The sequence below is a fragment of the Giraffa tippelskirchi genome, chromosome 3 (genome assembly GCF_054371585.1).
Source record: "Giraffa tippelskirchi isolate mGirTip1 chromosome 3, T2T-mGirTip1v1.2.pri, whole genome shotgun sequence".
Lineage (NCBI taxonomy): Eukaryota > Metazoa > Chordata > Mammalia > Artiodactyla > Giraffidae > Giraffa > Giraffa tippelskirchi.
In genome coordinates, this window is record NC_137277.1 from 79,532,932 (window position 1) to 79,551,197 (window position 18,266).

Below are 18,266 nucleotides of genomic sequence, written 5' to 3' on the forward strand. Positions count from 1 at the left end.
ATTCTCCTCCACAGCTCTCAGATGGTGTCGGAGTGAGAACAACAGCACTGGAAGGTGTCAAAAGTCTTTTAAACTTTTAACAACTTGATACTTGCGGCATATGTCTCACAACCAAAGTCACTTTCTATGTGTCATTTTTCCACGGCTGCCATCCATGGAACACTTGCTTTTCACCAGGCATTTTACCAAGGATTTTAATATATTCATCTGTAATGTTCCCACCAAATTTGTATGTGAGTTGGTATCAGCCCGACTTTACAAACGAAGCTGAAATGCAGAGCCATGATTTGAACTAATGATGACTCTAAAGCATGCATGCATCCTTTTCATTAATAATTGTACTAAGCGCCCAGCAGTTGGACAGATAATTTCACCAGTCCTGTACTATCATATATGCAGCATTTTCAACCTTTACATACACCTGATGAGTAGTAGTGTTGTTAGCACCACTCTATGGATGAGGATGGGCTTCCCCGCTAGCTCGATGGTAAAGAATCCGCCTGCAATGCAGGAGGCATGGGTTTGATCCCTGTGTTGGGAAGATCCCCTGGAGAAGGAAATGGCAACCTGCTCCAGTATTCTCGCCTGGGAAATCCCATGGACAGAGGAGCCCAGCAGGCTACAGTCCATGGAGTCACAAAAGAGTTGGACACGACTTAGTGACTAAACAAGAACAATGAATGAGGACACTGAGGGTCAGAGAGTCTTAGGCACCTTATTGTCTTCACAGCTAGTATTCATCAGAGTCACGATTTGAATCCAGGTCCATCAGACTCCAGATGTGTTCTTTATATCACTGATCTATAGTCCCATGATGCCTGTTTTATAACATTGTATGACAGGAACATATTCTATATTAATATAATAGCTTCTTAGCAAATTTCTAGAGAGTTAGGTGGAAAGAGGGGGTGATATTTCCAAGAGGCAAGAAAGAATCAACTTGGCAGGACCTGCTGGGATATGGCTTGAAGCAGTGCAGGAAAGTCACTGAATGCTGGGGTGGAACAGTGCGATGCAAGCCAGTCATCTTGAAATAGAGAAATTCGGAGTTCATGAGGTGAGTCTAGAGAATACAGATAGCGACTGATCCTATGAAACAGGAACCATGGGACAGATTACAATATTCAGATGTCTTAAATTGATGTTTATTGGTTAGCCCTTAAAAAGTAATCCTGTAATAGTCATCTTTCCTGAAGGGAGTCCCAATGGTTTGGATTCTTTCGTTTGTGATTGGTTCCCACTTATTATAGGACTCAGCTCAAGCAATCATGGGTATTCTTGATAGCTCTTAATTATGCCAAATTATATTGGAATGGGAAATGAAGGAAGTGTACTGGATCTAGTTAAAAATAGGGCTTTGCTGGTTTTTGTGTTGATTCCTCTGAAATGAATAAAATGTGTAGATGTTTTGATAAAATTATACAAATTTTGGCATGACTAGTTAGTTGTCTCATGAAAATCGGCAAAAAATAGTTGTGAAGTAATTCTCAGAAGCCCACAGATTAACTGTTCTACAGGCTTCAGGTAATTTTTTGTGTTGTATGTTTTCAAACAAAATATCAATTGTGTTGGGTGAAAGCCATCCAGTTTTTAGCAAATTAAGATGAGTTTTAATGTTAAAATATAAATGTTCTATCTGTTGGGTGAATTCTAATATGATTTAGTGGAGTATTTTTTTCTTTCCTGGTTTTAGGGGAGGGCAAGTTGAGGAGATTGTGCTTTTGAGATCAAAGAAAGTTGTCCTATATTATACATTCAAAATATTGTCCTGCGTACCAACTGCCTGTTCTACAGCCAGACTCTACAGGTGAAAAAGTTGAGACTCGGGGATAGAAGTGTATAAAAGGGAACTTAACAGGAACCAAATCTTGAGCCTTCCTTTCCCAGAGTTAGTTTCTAATGTAAATCCTGCTTTTTTCCAGGCTAACGTTTCTAGTGTTATCTTGAATTTTTATCACATCTGAGGTTCCATGCCAACCACTCAGAACCCAGAGACCATGATGTACCCTAGAAGCTCACAGTGTGAGGCAGTGTTTCGCCCGAAGACCGTACCTTATTGGTGCTCTGGCTACGGGTGAAAAGTTCAGCTTCCTTGGTCCCAGAGGGAGGCTGTGGAATCGGAAACCTCTGAGGCTGGCAGGGGAGGAGAGGCGTCTCTCGTCTCTCGCTGGAGCCGTCGAAGGAAACACCAACATGAACAGAACTGATGGTAACACAGTGAGATAAGGGAACAGTAGTGCTGAAGAGGAGGAGAAGAGAATGTGAGGAGGAAGAACTCTCTGCTCCCTTTCTGATTATTAGAAGGCAGCTAGGCACTGCATTCTGTTGACCTCTGATGACAAATAACTGATGCCGTGTGCAGTTCATACTGGTTATCTACATTTGGTTTGTTATCTGCCAGACCTATTTCTTGATAAATACAGATTGCTATTCAAAAACATGTTATGTTTAACATCAGAGGATGGATGAAGTTTAAGCAATATAGGCTAAGCCTAGACTTTAAATTGACTCATTAATAGGTGGTGAAAGATTGTGCTGTCCACACAGTCAGAATGATTGCAGTTACTTCACTCGAAGTATATAGTCCATGAATGGGTATTGACTTCCATTTCTCCTTTTGCAGGATTATATAACCATTGCACTTTTAATTAGGAAGGCAATGATGCTGATACCAAGAAATTCAGTGCAATGAACTTTTTATTATTAGAGATAAAAATTAATCCTGAATTCCTTTGGCCTTTTAATTGTTAACTGTGGAATCAGTCAAATGTGGAGGCTGAAGAAGCACCAAGGGATAATGTAATTGCAACTCTTCAAACAATTGTATCTGTCTGGAGAATGAAGATTGATGATCTGGAAAATAGATCTCATTGTTTCAATTGTAGAATTATGGGCTTGGCCAGTAGCTATTAAGAGAGATTCTCTGGGAAACTTTTTACCAAAAGGGAAAAAAAGATACTTGTTAGATGAAGAAAATTCAATTCAGCCACTTTTCATTAAGCAAGGCCAAAAACTCTAATTCCCAAGTTCATAGTTGATGAGAGGCCCCAGAGCAGTAATTATCCATTTTTCAAGTTTTCTGATAGAAAGCTCTTCAATTAGATATAGACAAGGGGGAAATTATGGTAAAAGGAAGGGTATTTTGTCCTTTCTAAAGAGCACTAGGAAAATAAGACTATATCACAATGTTAAGAGATAATTATATTAAATGAGTTAAGCACTTTGAATTGTCTTAAAAGATGTTAAATTACTTTCAGTACTACCATTCCATTTACAGTGCTTGAAATTTTAATTTAGAAAATAAACTTGCATCCAGTATTCATTTATGTTTTCTAAATTCTCAGGGAGGATAGGATAGGTTGCCCTGGGTATCCTTGGACATCCTTTGGAAAAATAGATTATTCTGTGTTGAAGTAGGTAGTGTGTTTTTGTTCAAAGTGCCATTGAATCTTTGAAATGTGATTCACTCTATTTGTCCATGCTGTTAGGAAGATCGATTAGTTGTCTCACTTATCGATTCTAATGTGATTTGACAAGCGTTGTTTGCATGGCTGTTATTTTTTCTGCCGTCCTCATTCATATATGGGGTAGATGTAGGTATAAATGATTGACTTGGTATAGGCTATAGGCAGTCATGGATTAATTTAAGTAAGAGGAAATGCCTCCTTCTTTGTTCAACCACATAATGGTAGCACATGAATATTTTATTTTACCATTTTAAAGTGAGAGAAGCTTAGAAGGTGAATTGAAGTGACCTCAGACTCTCATTTGTTTGTGACCTAGTGTTTCTTGTGATTTTCTGCTAAGCAGAGAGTGAAGATGTAACTGTTTACCTCAACAGGGTAAATGGAAGCAGCTCTACAACCATGGTCCACCAACTTGCTGAACTCTGAGTATGTATCTGTCCAGGACTTATTTCTAGTCTGAGCACAAAGGTGATACAGAGCAATTGGGATGGTTAGAAGTCGTCCCTGGCACTGTGCATGGTTTCAATCTGCTAATGGGGGACTCCTGCTAGCAGGCAGTGAATGTGAATGGCTTGAAAACCAGAGTATACGTGCCTTACCATTATTATTAGAAGGTCATAAGGTCCTGCCTCATGAAACATGAAAAACTATTCTTTCTAAAATCTCGAACATTTATTTATTTTTATTTGTAATTGGTGGATAACTGCTTTACAATATTGTGTTGGTTTCTGCTGTACAACAATGTGACTCAGCTATAAGTATACATATATCCCCTCCCTCTTGAGCCTCCCACCCCCACCCCCCATCCCACCCTTCTAGGTCACCACAGAGCCCCGATATGAGTTCCCTGTGCTATACAGCAGCTTCTACTAGCTATCTATTTTACACACAGTAGCGTGTATATATGTGTGTGTGTGTGTGTGTGTATGTATGTGTGTGTGTATACATATATATATATATCAATGCTACTCTAAAATCTATAACATTTCTTGTTTTAAAATTAAAAATAGGAAATGCTATATAAGAATGATAGTAAAAGATGAAGATGTTGGGAAATCGGGGAAAATTAGAAACTGAGAAAGCACTTAGGCCCTTAACATGGTTTATTCAGGGCATTCACGATAGGGTAGCCACATTAAAAAAAGAAATGAACACTACTATTCTTTAATGGTAAAGTAATAAATATTTGTGGGTTTTTTTTGTTTACAAACCATGTGAAAAATAGAGACATGAAAAGATAAGAAAAATTAAACTGAAACAACTACTCCAGCCATGCTTCTTCTACTGCTCACAGGTGGCTGTCATTAGCCACTGGCGCTTCGCATCTGATTCTGTGTGTGGCTGTGGGTGACATTTTTTTTTTTAAAAGACAAAAACGGAATATTTTTGTACTTACCATTTGGAAGGTACTTTTAGTCTCAATTATTTGTCATTTTTTGTTTTACATTTTAAGTCTTTGAAAGACATTCAAAAAGAGAGAATGAGAGAGAAGGCAGCTGAGATTCTGTGCTGAAGCCTGCTTCTCCAGCAGCTGGTTGCTCTCTACTACTATACGGAGGACTTTCCTTCCTGATCACGGGCCCATAGCCTCCAGCACATGAGCTCTGACCTTGGCTATGAACTTCAGAGACCCAAAGCATTGATTCAACCTCATGGGGGCAGTGGAGTTAATAATATGAAAAAAATAGGTAATATACTGGGGACCTGTTCCAAATGTGGGTATATTTTCTTCTTGAGTTGAGGAAGAAGAAAAACTCAGTGAAATTATCACAAATCTTAAGGGCTAAAAAAGAGACTATACAGGTCTGTTCTGTAATCCATCTAAATTCTAATAAATAGGCTTGTTCAGACATAGAGTTAAACCACAGTGAGAAAGCAGGAATGCTTCAGAATGTGGTAAAGGAACATGGAAACTATTGCTTGGATTTGGAATCAGAACATCAGGAATCAGAAGTAAGGGATAAAAGAGATCAGTTTTTAAAAAATAAAGGATGTTTTCTTTGTAGTTACAAGAATAGTAGGAAATAGAAAGAAACCAAGAGAAGGACACAAAGATCTAACAAATCATATTAGCCTCATACATGGAAATAGAGGAAAAATATCATCCGATAAGGTGGGGCAGACATTGAGAAATTCTGTTCTGAATCTGCTTTATAGGGTGTGGGATCATGAGAGGGAAGAGAGGGGGGTCAAGTCAGCTCCTGCTAGTGCAGGAAAAATATGTCAGAACCCTTTCTGCTGTCATTGAAGTATTAAAAGCTCCAGGAACTTTACCATGATGTATTATGCCTTTGTTTGACCTTGTCATGTATGTATATATCTACGTCCTTCGATAGCATCACAGGTAAAAGGTGACTGGTTGAGGTCGGCATTTGAATATTACTAATTTGCCCAGCCAAGTATCATTTCACAACAATTCTTTGTTTACAGTGTTATTTTTAATGGCTCCAGAGTGTGCCATTTTGTTAATATACTATGAGTGATTTAATATTCTTTTATTATTTGACATTTATGTTACAGTAAATTTTTCACCATTATAAATTATGCTGCAGCAAGTATCCTCGTAGGTAAAGCTTTGTGTGTCAGTAGTTGTTTTCTTGTATAACTGCTGTAAATTGAGTTAAGGCCTCAGGGAATGTCCATGTTAGACTGTTAATACCACTTGCCAAACTTTCTTCCATAAAGTTTGTAGCAATGTACACTACCAGCAAAAATGGAACAGCAACCATGTCCCACATTCAAGGGTGAGACTCTTAACACATCATCAGTTTTATAAACCTCCTGATTATGTTTTTTCCAGTAGTGTATATGAATTCAATTAAGTCATATGAACTCTTTTCCCTGATACTCATTTTGATCAAAGGTATGCAATTTTAAAATACCTGCTGGAAGTTAGAGCAGTATTATGTGGTTATCAAAGAATATTTAAACTATACAGAGTAATTATACTCATTGTTGTATTAGCAAAATATCTGATCTATTTCTCTAACCATAATTTAAAATATTTCTTTGTCTTTCATTCTAATTGTATAACCACTAGATAGGAGACTAGTAGTTCTTCCTTTCCTGAAGACTAGAAAAATCAAGTCGAGAACTTTAGAACATGAAGCCCCTGAACAGACCAGAAATATTACTACAGTTTAGTTTTAAAAGAGTATCTAAAACAATCCTATCCACATTTGAAATTTCTATATTTAAGAAGATATGACATATTTCATGTACATTAATTGATGTGGAAAAATATAAATAAGTAGAAGATGTTATCCTTCTGTTATTGACCTCAATAAATGCATTTATTTTTTTTAAAACAAAGAGGTGTGGGAGAGAATAGCAATGGTAGTTTTGAAGACTTAAAATGAGTCTGGTGAGATTCAAATAAAAAATACAGTTATTTGAATCAGATTATTTATTCATGTTATATATTATTTTAAACGACTACATGTGGAGTAGAAAGAGCAACAATCTTGTGATTAAGAACCGAACTCTTACACTGAACTCTGCTACCTTCTAAATATGTGAACTAGGGAACAAAATTTAACCACCTCTGAGTCACAGTTTATCCATCAATTTAAAAAAAGCATTTATTGCTTCTTATCTCTCATAGGATTGTGATGATTGTTGAGATACTAGATATGAAAATGTGTGCACTGCTACATACTTGTAACATTGCTTACTACTTTTAATAATTATAGCAATTTGTCTTCTCTCAGGACCTCAAGACCTAAGGTTTTAATATTTAACACTCTTAAGTAAAAAGCAGGATAGATGAAAGGAAACAAAGGAAGAATATTAACAAAAGATGAATATTTCAAATAAAAATTATTGAGGTATCACATAGCTCAGAAGAGTTCAAAAAATGTTTATCTTAATGAATTACAACAGTTAATACACTCAAGTAACTGCTCCCCAGACCAAGAAATAGAACATTATCAGCACCCAGAAGACCTCCTTGTGCTCATCTTGAACCAATAACCACCCCCTCCTTCCCAAAGATAACTGCCATCTGACTTCTAATAATATAGTTCAGTGATGCCTGTTTTTTAATTTTATAAATAGAATCATATTTTTAATATCAGACTTTTTTGAGATGTTGTATATAGTTATAATTGAGTCATTTTTGTTTCTGAAGAGTATTCCACATTCCATATATACCAAAATTTATCTATTGAGAAATGTTTGAGTTGCTTCCAGTTTGAAACTATTACGAATAATACTACTATGAAGAAAAAAAGTCTCTATTAGATTGGCATTAGATTGGCATATACACATGCATATGTACACACAGACTTATATATTAATACATGCACATACCCTCAGAGTAGAATTGCTTGATCAAAAGGCATGCATATGTTCAGCAATACAGTTCAGTTCAGTTCAGTCACTCAGTCGTGTCTGACTCTTTGTGACCGCATGAATTGCAGCACGCCAGGCCTCCCTGGCAATCACCAACTCCCAGAGTTTACCCAAACCCATGTCCATTGAGTCAATGATGCCATCCAACCATCTCATCCTCTGTCTTCCCCTTCTCTTCCTGCCTCCAATCCTTCCCAGCATCAGGGTCTTTTCCAATGAGTCAACTCTTGGCATGAGGTGACCAAAGTATTGGAGTTTCAGCTTCAACATCAGTCCTTACAATGAACACCCAGGACTGATCTCCTTTAGGATGGACTGGTTGGATCTTCTTGCAGTCCAAGGGACTCTCAAGAGTCTTCTCCAACACCACATTTCAGAAGCATCAAATCTTTGGCACTCAGCTTTCTTCACAGTCCAACTCTCACATCCATACATGACTACTGGAAAAACCATAGCCTTGACTAGACGGACCTTTGTTGGCAAAGTAATGTCTCTGCTTTTTAATATGCTCTCTAGGTTGGTCATAACTTTCCTTCCAAGGAGTAAGAGTCTTTTAATTTCATGGCTGCAATCACCATTTGTGGTGACTTTGGAGCCCCCCAAAAATAAAGTCTGACACTGTTTCCACTGTTTTCCTAAATTTCCTCAAAAGTTTTTCCAAATCAAACAATTTAGTGTTTGAGAATCCTAGTTTTTCTACATCCTTACCAACATTTGGTACTGCTAGACTTTTATATAGCATGCTGGTCACCACATTATATATTAGATTCCCAGAACTTATTCATCTTATTACTGAAAGTTTGTACATTTTGACCAATGTATCCCTATTTTTCCCACTCCCAAGCCCCTGGTTATCACTATTCTATTCTCTGGTTCTATGAGATAGACTGTTTTAGATTCCATGTATAAATGAGATCATGCAATATTTGCATTCTCTGTTTATTTCACTTAGCAACATGTCCTCCAGGTTCATTCATGTTGTCGCAAAGAGCAGGATTTCCTTCTTTTTTGTTGAATGATTTTCCATTGTGTATATGTATATATATACATATGGGGCTTCCTAGGTGGTGCTAGTGGTAAAGAACCCACCTGCTAATGCAGGAGACTTAAGAAATGTGGGTTCTATCCCTGGGTCAGGAAGATCCCCTGGAGGAGGGCATGGCAATCCACTCCAGTATTCCTACCTGGAGAATCCCATGGACAAAGGAGCCCGGTAGGCTACAGTCTATCAGGTCGCAAAGAGTCAGACACGACTGAAGCGACTTAGCACACACACACACCACATTTTCTTTATCCATCCAGCCATTGATGGACACTTAAGTTGTTTCTATATCTTGGCTTTTGGGAATAATGCTGAAATAAAATGGGAGTGCAAATGTCTCTTTAAGATATTCACTTTACTGGTTTAATTTCCTTTGGTTATATACTGAGAAATGGGACTGCTAAGTCATATTTTATTTTTAATTTTTTGAGAAATCTCTATATTAATTTCCATAATGGTCATACCAGTTTACCTTCCCACCACCAGTGTACAACGGTTCCCTTTTCTCCACATCCTCACCAATATTTACTTCTTATCTTTTTGAAAATAACCATTCTAACAGATATTAGCTAATATTGTTGTGGTTTTAATTTGCATTTCCCTGATGGTTAATGCTGTTGAGCTCCTTTTCATGTACCTGTTGGCCATTTGTATGTTGTTTTTTTTTTTTTAATATCTATTCAACTCTTTACTCATGTTTAATTCAGGTTATTTGTTTCTTTGCTATTGAGTTATAGAAGTTACTCATATATTTTTAATATTAATCTCTTATCAGCTATATGGTTTGCAAATATTTTCTTCCATTCTGTAGGTTACCTTTTCTATTTTGTTGATTATCTTCTTTGCTGTGCAGTAGCTTTTCATTTTAATATAGTCCCACTTACTTATTTTAACTTTTGGTGCCTATGCTTTTGATGTCATCTAGAAAAATCATTGTCAAGGCCTATATCAAGTAGCTTTTCATTTTCTTCTTGGAGTTTTATGGTTTCAAGTATTATGTGTAAATCTTGAATTCTTTTTTAGTTGATTTTTCGGAGAAGGCAGTGGCAACCCACTCCAGTACTCTTGCCTGGAAAATCCCATGGACGGAGGAGCCTGGTAGACTACAGTCCATGGGGTCGCTAAGAGTCGGACACGACTGAGCGACTTCACTTTCACTTTTCCCTTTCATGCACTGGAGAAGGAAATGGCAACCCACTCCAGTATTCTTGCCTGGAGAATCCCAGGGACGGCGGAGCCTGGTGGGCTGCCGTCTATGGGGTCACACAGAGTCGGACACGACTGAAGCGACTTAGCAGCAGTTGATTTTTATATACAGTGTAAAGATCCAGCTTCATTTTTTGCATGTGTGGATATTTATTTTTCTCAATACTGTTTATTAAAGAGACTATTCTTTTCCCATTGTGTATTCTTGGCGCCTTTGTCATAGACTATTTGCTTTTATATGTGTGGTTTTATTTCTGGCCTTTCTATTCTAGTTTATTGATCTACGTGTCTTTTTATGCTAGTACCATACTATTTTAATTATAATCTTTTTTTAAGTTAAGAAACTTTCATCTATCTATAGTTTACTAAGATTTTTGGTCAAGAATGGATGTTTTATTTTTTCAAATGCTTATATAAATATTATATTGACTATGGAATTGTTGTACATGACTTTTATTATGTTGAGATATGTTCCCTCTATATCCACTTTGATGAGAGTTTTTATCATGAATGGACATTGAATTTTGTCAAATGTTCTTTTCTGCATCTCTTGAGATGTTTATGCGGTTTTGTCTTTCCTTTTGTTAATGTGATGTATGGCAATGATTGATTCGCATACGTTGAACCATCCTTGTGTGACCCTGGAATGACTCTCAAATTGATCATGGTGTATGATCCTTTTTATGTATTGTTGGATTCAGTTCGCTAAGGTTTTGTTGAGGATTTTTGCATCTATATTTATCGAAGATCTTGACCTATAATTTATTTTGGTAGTGTCTTTGATTTCGGTATCAAGGTGATGGAAGCTTCATAGAATGAATTTGAGAGTGTCCCCTCCTCTTCAGGTTTTTGGAATAAATATAAGTTATTTGTATGTCTGATGGAATTCACCAGTGAAGCTGTTGGTCAGTCAGTCATGAACTTTTGTTCGCAGGGAGGTTTTTTACAGATTCTATTTCGCTTCTAAATCAGTCTGTTCAATTTTTCTGTTTCTTCTTGATTCAGTTTTGGCAGCCTAAATGTTTCTAGAAACTTGTCCATATCTTCTAGGTTGTCCAGTTTGTTGGTGTATATCTGTTCATAGTATTCTCTTGTAATTGTTTGTATTGCTTTGATATCAGTGGTTATTTCTCCTCCTTCAGTTTTTGTTTTCTTTATTGGGGCCCTCCTCTAAACGTCTTGGTGAGGCTTGGCTCAGTTTTATTTATCTTTTCAAAAAAACAGCTCTTGGTTTTATTGATCTTTAGCTATTGTTTTCTATCTCTATTTTAAATATCTCTTCTCTCATCTTTATTGTTTCCATCCTTCTTCTTTTTCTAATTCTTTTAGATGGTAGTTTAGATTGTGTGAGATTTTCTCGTTTCTTGTAGAAGGACTTCATCGCTGTGAATTTCCCTTTTAGAATCACTTTTGCTGCATACCATAGATTTTGAAGGTTGTCTTTTCATTTTAATTTGCCTCAAGTTATTTTCTGATATCTTTATTTGATTTCATTGTTGACTTATTGGGTTTTTAGTAGATTGTTGCTTAGTCTCCATGTGTTTGTTCTTTTTCCCGTTTTTGTTTCTGTGATTGATTTCTAGTTTCATATTGTTTTGGTTGAAAGAAAATACCTTCTCTGTTTTTGGTCCTCTCTCTCCCTTTCTCCTTTTCTGTCTCTGCTTCCTTTCCTGTTCTTTGTGTTCCATTTCTTCCACATTCTATATATTTAACTACGGAAGATAGATATGTGAGCATCTATTAAATCTTTCAAAGTATTGAGAATAAAAAGAGATAGAACAATTTCTAACCTTAAATAATTTATCATATAGTTGTGGGGGTGTAGGGTATATTCAAGTTAGTAACTTTTTATACACAATATTATTAAAGCTCAAGATCACATAGAAATGTGTAGGCAACAAGTCTTAGTTTTATGTAGAGAGTAGTTTCTATAAGAATGTGTAATTGGAAGTGTTTCTTAGAAACACATACCCTAAACTACTGTAAGAGAGAGAATACAGCTGGTCAGAAAAGAAAGGTTTTGAAAATACTGTATTAGTTTGAATTAAAATCATGTTTTAGACAAAATATCAGTGGTTAAAGAAAAATAGAAATATATTTCTTGTTAACTTAAACACAGCTTGTAGGTCATCCATGTCTGGTACAGTATCCATGGTGTCAAGGAACCAGGCTCCTGCTTTCTTTTATTCTGACATCACCAACACACAGCTTTCACCTTGATGTCCTCTGTGGCCACTTGGGCATCCATCAATATATCTATATCCCAGAGAGCAGGAAGAGAGAAGCAGAGTGACTTCCTCTCCCATTATGGAAATACCCAGAAATCTCACTTGGTCTGGATTTTTGTCCCATGACTTTTTTCCAGGTAGCCATGTACTTAGCTTAAAAAGTTTATGTAGTCATAGGGATGAGTGTGTAAGCATGAAGAGGCTAGCGTAAGTGTGAGGAGAGTGATTCAAGCAGATACTTTTTGTGTCTCAAGTATCTAACACAGGAAAAGAACCTGGCCACAAGAGGGGGCATTATATATACTTTGGTTAAAAGAGAAATCTAGCATTACTTAATTTGACTTTGTGAAACAGCTGATTTCTTTTTATTCTTGAGTCATAGCCCCATAGAAGAAAAAAAATCTTCATCATCCTTGCTGTAGGACATTAATTCTGAACACTTTCTAGGTTTGTTGTTCTAGTGGTATGCATCTGCTTAGGTGATTCTAGATTGCAACAGTTGAGAGTACTTTACTACAAGGAATATATTTTGAGCTACAATTTCAGAAAATGAAGCAATTTTTTAAAAAATCACAAACTACATTTTAGAAGGTCCTCTAAAGTGGAGTAAAATAAAAGAAATATCTTTGAGTTAGTCCATCTGGTTTTTGTTTGTTTCAATAGAAGAGAGAGTAAACAGATAAATTAAGGTACCAAGACACAATCTTAATCTCTTCCCATTTTCAACAGTAGGCTTGTCTCAGCCTTTCCCCAGTTCAACTTTTATCCAAGTCAGATTATAGGCAATTAATATTATAGATCTTCTGCTCAACTAGAACTGTTCGTTTGCTTTACCCATTTACCATTTGACACTGGAACTCTGAGAGAAAGCATTTTTACTTTCATGGTAACCAGTAAAAAAGCCTCATAAAGTTTCTCACAAAACTTTGAAAGTTAAGGTATATTCTCTATGAATGCTTTACATCATGATATTTGTGTTCCAGTTATTTTATGTAGAATCAGTCCTTTAACTCCATTTCCTGGTTTATGGGAGAAGTTTGCAAAGAATATGTTTTTAATAGACTGTAATCAAACAGGCAACAGGGGTCTCCGGCAAGTAGCTATTAACCGTATAGACAGAAACTTGGAGTGTAATGGTTTTAGACTTCCTGAACTTCCTGATGCTATTTTAATGCACTAAGAGTATAACCTAAATTTAGATCCTGCTGACTATTGCTGGAGTGAAGTGCATACCTCTTTTGCAGACAATGCTAGATTTAGTCACTGTGTATTTCTGTCAAGCTGGGAATGTAGTTTACAGCTCTCATCCCTTCTAAACACTTTAGTAACTATACATAAATATTTAATGACTGCTTTGATTTGCACCTGTTTATTTCAATTTTGTGATCTCTAAAGCAGTTACTGACACTTATGTTGTTTTTCTGGTGGTCATGTCATTTTATTTGAATAAATCTGTCATTGAACTTAATATCTGAAGTGAAGTCCATGTTGCTCCCTAAATATTTCTGTAGTCTATAGTTTCTCAGCCTGCGCACCATTGGCATTTTGAGTTAGATAATTCTCTTATGGGGGGCTATCCTGTACATCCTAGGATGTTCAGCAGCATCTCTGACCCATACACATTACATGCTGGTAGTTCTTTCCTCCATCCCAGCTGTGACAACTAAAAATGTCTAGACATTGCTAAATAGCCACTGAGGAGCAAAATCATGCCCAGTTGAGGACCTCTGGGCATCTCCTTCACTGCTGGAAAAACCTCTGCCTATTTTCTAGTTGGGTTGTTTTTGTTGTTGATGATTTGTATGAGTGCTTTGTATATTTTGGATATTAACCCCTTATTGGATATACAATTTGCAAATATGGTCTCCCATTCAGCAGGTTGCTTTTTTCTTTTGATGATGTTTTCCTTTGTTGTATTAGTTTGGTACACTCCCATTTGTTTAATTTCCCTTTTGTTTTCCTTGCCTTTGGAGTCACACCCACAAAAACAGAGCAAAGACCAATGTCAATTATAATTCTATATTTAAAGAGATGCTTCCTTAAAAAAAGGAAAGAATTTCCCATCCGTCCCTCCTTTCCTTCTTTCCTTTTCTCTTCTGCACTCCCTCTGTCCCTTTCTTTCTTCATTTCTTCCTTCATCATTCCATTTGTCTATATATGATAATTGATAATTTAAATAAAATTGCACGTCTACTCTTAGAAGAAAAAGAGACTTTATAGTCACATAGCTTCCTTCATTATACAAACAAGATTCAACTAACAGCAGACACCAAGGCTATTCTTTTCCTAAACTTTGAATTTTTCAATGATTATAGCAACTAATTACAGTCCACATGGACTGGCTCCTTCTCTCCATGGGATTTCCCAGGTGAGAAAACTGGAGTAGGTTGCCATTCCCTTCTCCAGGAGAGCCCACATTCTTAACCCCTGTGTTCCGTTGCTCAAAATGAAGGTTGGATTTATGCTGGAGGAGTAATCAGAAGTTTTCATTCCTGAGAAAGCTGAATAAATTAAGAATGTTGGTTTCCTCCCCTTTATTCAATTTATCAAATTAAATATTGCCTTTCTCCAAGAAAAATGTGTGATTGAATGGATGCCTTTTTGATGGTGTGCTTGACCAGCTTACAAGGGGTGGTTATTACATTTCAGGAATTTGGCAAGCCGGTTATTAAATACAGCATCATTAAAATTTAAATTATAGAAACATACACTAAATGAATTCTATTTAAGACAAAGGTAAGAAATACTCAAAATTCACTACTTTATAACTTTTTAACCACATTTTCCTATTACCTGTGGTCTTGAGGGTTTTTGCATCTATGTGTGTATATGAAGGAAGTGCTATATAATGGTGTGCTGCTGAGTATTCTTTCCAGTTCTACATGGAGTAATGCCCATCACATCGGTAGCTTGAAACTAGCAATGGTGGGTTGTTGGCATCATGATTTGGTAAACACTACAAATAAAGCTTTCTTCCCCAGAGATCTAGTTATTTAGCATTTACTGCACAACCCCCTTTATCCTTTCTTTAAAAACATTTTTGCCTTGAGTTGATTCTGAGGAAGACTCTGTATTATATTGAGAGTTTTAATTGTATAGCAAAGATCTCTGGTGTCTAAATTATGTTAATGTTGCAATACCTAATAAAAAGACTTTGAAAATGTTCATCAGTTTCTCATTAACATATTTATTATTTCAGAAATTTGAGAATCCATCTTCATTTTAATAACCACTAAAAGAAGTACCATCCTTGTGTTTCATGATTTCCACTGAATCAATGATTTTTGGTTTATCAAATTCAAATTTGTCACTTCAGAGTAAAAACCTATTTTCTCCCTCAATTTGCTAAAGCTAGGAGCTACTGTAATATACAGGAAAAAGTCAAGACACTTGGATTCTGCTCCTGTCTCAACCACTAAAAAAGGTGACCGGGGCTTAGTGGCCTTGCCTCTCTGCATCTGAAATCACCTAGGCACTTTTAAAAATACATTTTTAAAATGTATTTTAAAAATGTCTGCCACACAGAACTATCATATCAGAATCTCCAGGGGTGGAGCCTAGGTGTTGGTATGCTTTGAGATGCTCTTGAGATGGTTGTAATGTACAACTGATTTAAAACCTGGTCAGAATATTTACAGAGAAGGCAAACTGTCTATGATCATGGGTTCTGGCTGCAGGGCCAGAGCCACTTTCAAATTCCCTCGCTTCAGTGTCCCAGCTGTGTAACCTCAGATAAGTTACTTTCTTCTCCATGCCTCAATTTCATCTTGTATAAAATTACAGAAATATTACATTAATAAATGCAGGTAAACATTTAGAAAAGGATGTGGCACTGAAATGTTTGTTACTGGTATTGTTCCTACAAAGAACACTTTCTTAGTAGTTCTATTTTTCATTTTCATGCTTGGTAATATATAGCCATTTATATGTTAGGTTGACTAAAATGCTCATTTGGGTTTTTCCATTACACGCATGCATGCTCAGTTGCTTCAGCTGTGTCCAACTCTTTGCCACTCCACGGACCCTAGCCGGGCAGGCTCCTCTGTCCGTGAGATTCTCCAGGCAAGAATACTGGAGTGGGTTGCCATTTCCTCCTCCGGGTGATCTTCCCCACCCAGGGATTAAACCCATATCACCTATGTCTCCTATATTGCAAGTGGATTCTTTACCCACTGGGAAGGTTGCATTCTGAGCCACCTGGGAAGTTATAGCCTATGGAAAAACCCGAATGAACTTACTGACCAACTCAATACTTGAAGGCTGTATCTTGATGTTCTTTCTCCTATACTTTTTGTCTTTTCTATTCTTCTCTAGCTTTTAATCATATCAATATTTCCCCTTCTAACTGTCCAAAATTTTTCATTTTTCCTGAAGTTGGCAAATCCCAGCCAAAGTAAAGTGCTTTAGATGGCTCAAAGCCATAGCTGAACAATAGCTGCTTTGTCATTTTAATAAATCTTTTGAATTAAAGCATTTGGGTTGGTTGAAAATGATGTTTTTTTTACATTATAAAGAATAAAGCTTTGCTGCTACTGCTGCTAAGTCACTTCAGTCGTGTCTGACTATGTGCAACCCCATAGACAGCAGCTCACCAGGCTCCTCCATCCATGGGATTTTCCGGGCAAGAGGACTGGAGTGGGTTGCCATTGCCTTCTCCAATAAAGCTTTGAGGTGATAACAGTAATTTTTGTAGACCCCATTCCCAACAAGAACAGAACAAACACAGAAGAAGAGAAGACTTGTGTTTGCTATAGAAACTATGTGATAAAGATGAACAAGTAGTGAAAAATAGTTTGATCAAAGCTTTAAAAGTAAACCACAGGAGAAAATATGTTTTCTCATCCATTCAGTTTAAGGAGAATCAATGACTAATTAGATGGAGAATAAAGGAAAAAGTCCTCCTAAATATGCTACTTTAGGAGCAAAATGCACTAGGAAAAAGAGCCAGAAAGCAACATTTTGATACAGAAGAGTATCAGAACCATGGCAAACCAGACTACTCTTATTGTGGTTTCCTTGGGTGCTTTTTTCCAATGTCTTTGATAGAGAACAGGGAAGAGGTGAGATAAGTAGATATTATGAGCATCATCAAAAACCATTTGGAAGTTGAAAATTGGAAAAGATCAGTTCAGTACTATGGTAACCCTCATATGATTTTATATTTAGAAGGTTGTAGAAATTGTTAAATACCACCATGTCAAAAAAATTAATCACATAGGAACCAGTGCCCCAAAGTGAACTTATGGTTAGGATGATCCCTCAGAGATGTAAGCGAAATTGAGTCTGTCACTTGTGACTGACTTTTGCTCTTTTCCTCTTGTGGTAAAAACTAAGTGTAGATCCATGAAAGGCTATTTCTCTCGGCCAGGATTTATTTGGTTGCAAGCGAGATTCAGGCTAACTTAAGAAAGAGGAGATTTGTTGTGAGGGTACAACAGCCAGTCTCAGGAAACACAAAGCCAATCATTGGAACAAGCTGGAGCTCATGGAAACTGGTGTCAACTGGAAAAGATAGGGAACCATCTTTGCTCTCAGAAGCAATCTCTACGTCCCACCGGCTTCTGCCTTTTCAGCCCTTTATGCTGTCTTTTTTTTCTCTTTAGTGATCTGTCCTTCCTCACAAACTTAGGCTTGAGTATGACCCCAACGAACCTGGTCTCCCACACTTATGTCACCAGTTTCTCATCTTCCCAGCTCCTGAACGACAGATTGTCACGTTTTGAACCAGACCTCCAAGAATGTCTTTGATGATTAGCTGCCCCTAAATCAGTTGTCTGGTCCTGGTTTGTCAGCTGTGGCTGGAATAGGATACAGTCATGTGACACTAAGAGGGTTCGTATTAGGCAGAAGAGGCTGAACTCTGGCAAGCATGCTTTGGAAACATGGAAACATGTTTTGTATTCAGCTTTAATTACGAAATAGGTTATCTAAGGCTTTTCCTGCTAAAGGTTGCAGTACACGTGCAGCACA

General features: G+C 36.9%; 1 protein-coding gene across 2 annotated transcripts in view; it reads left to right on the forward strand.

The window, feature by feature from the left end:
* ZNF385B (zinc finger protein 385B) overlaps nt 1-18,266 on the forward strand; it is a 455,851-nt gene that overhangs the window by 207,382 nt on the left and 230,203 nt on the right. The gene's annotated exons all lie outside the window — the stretch shown is intronic.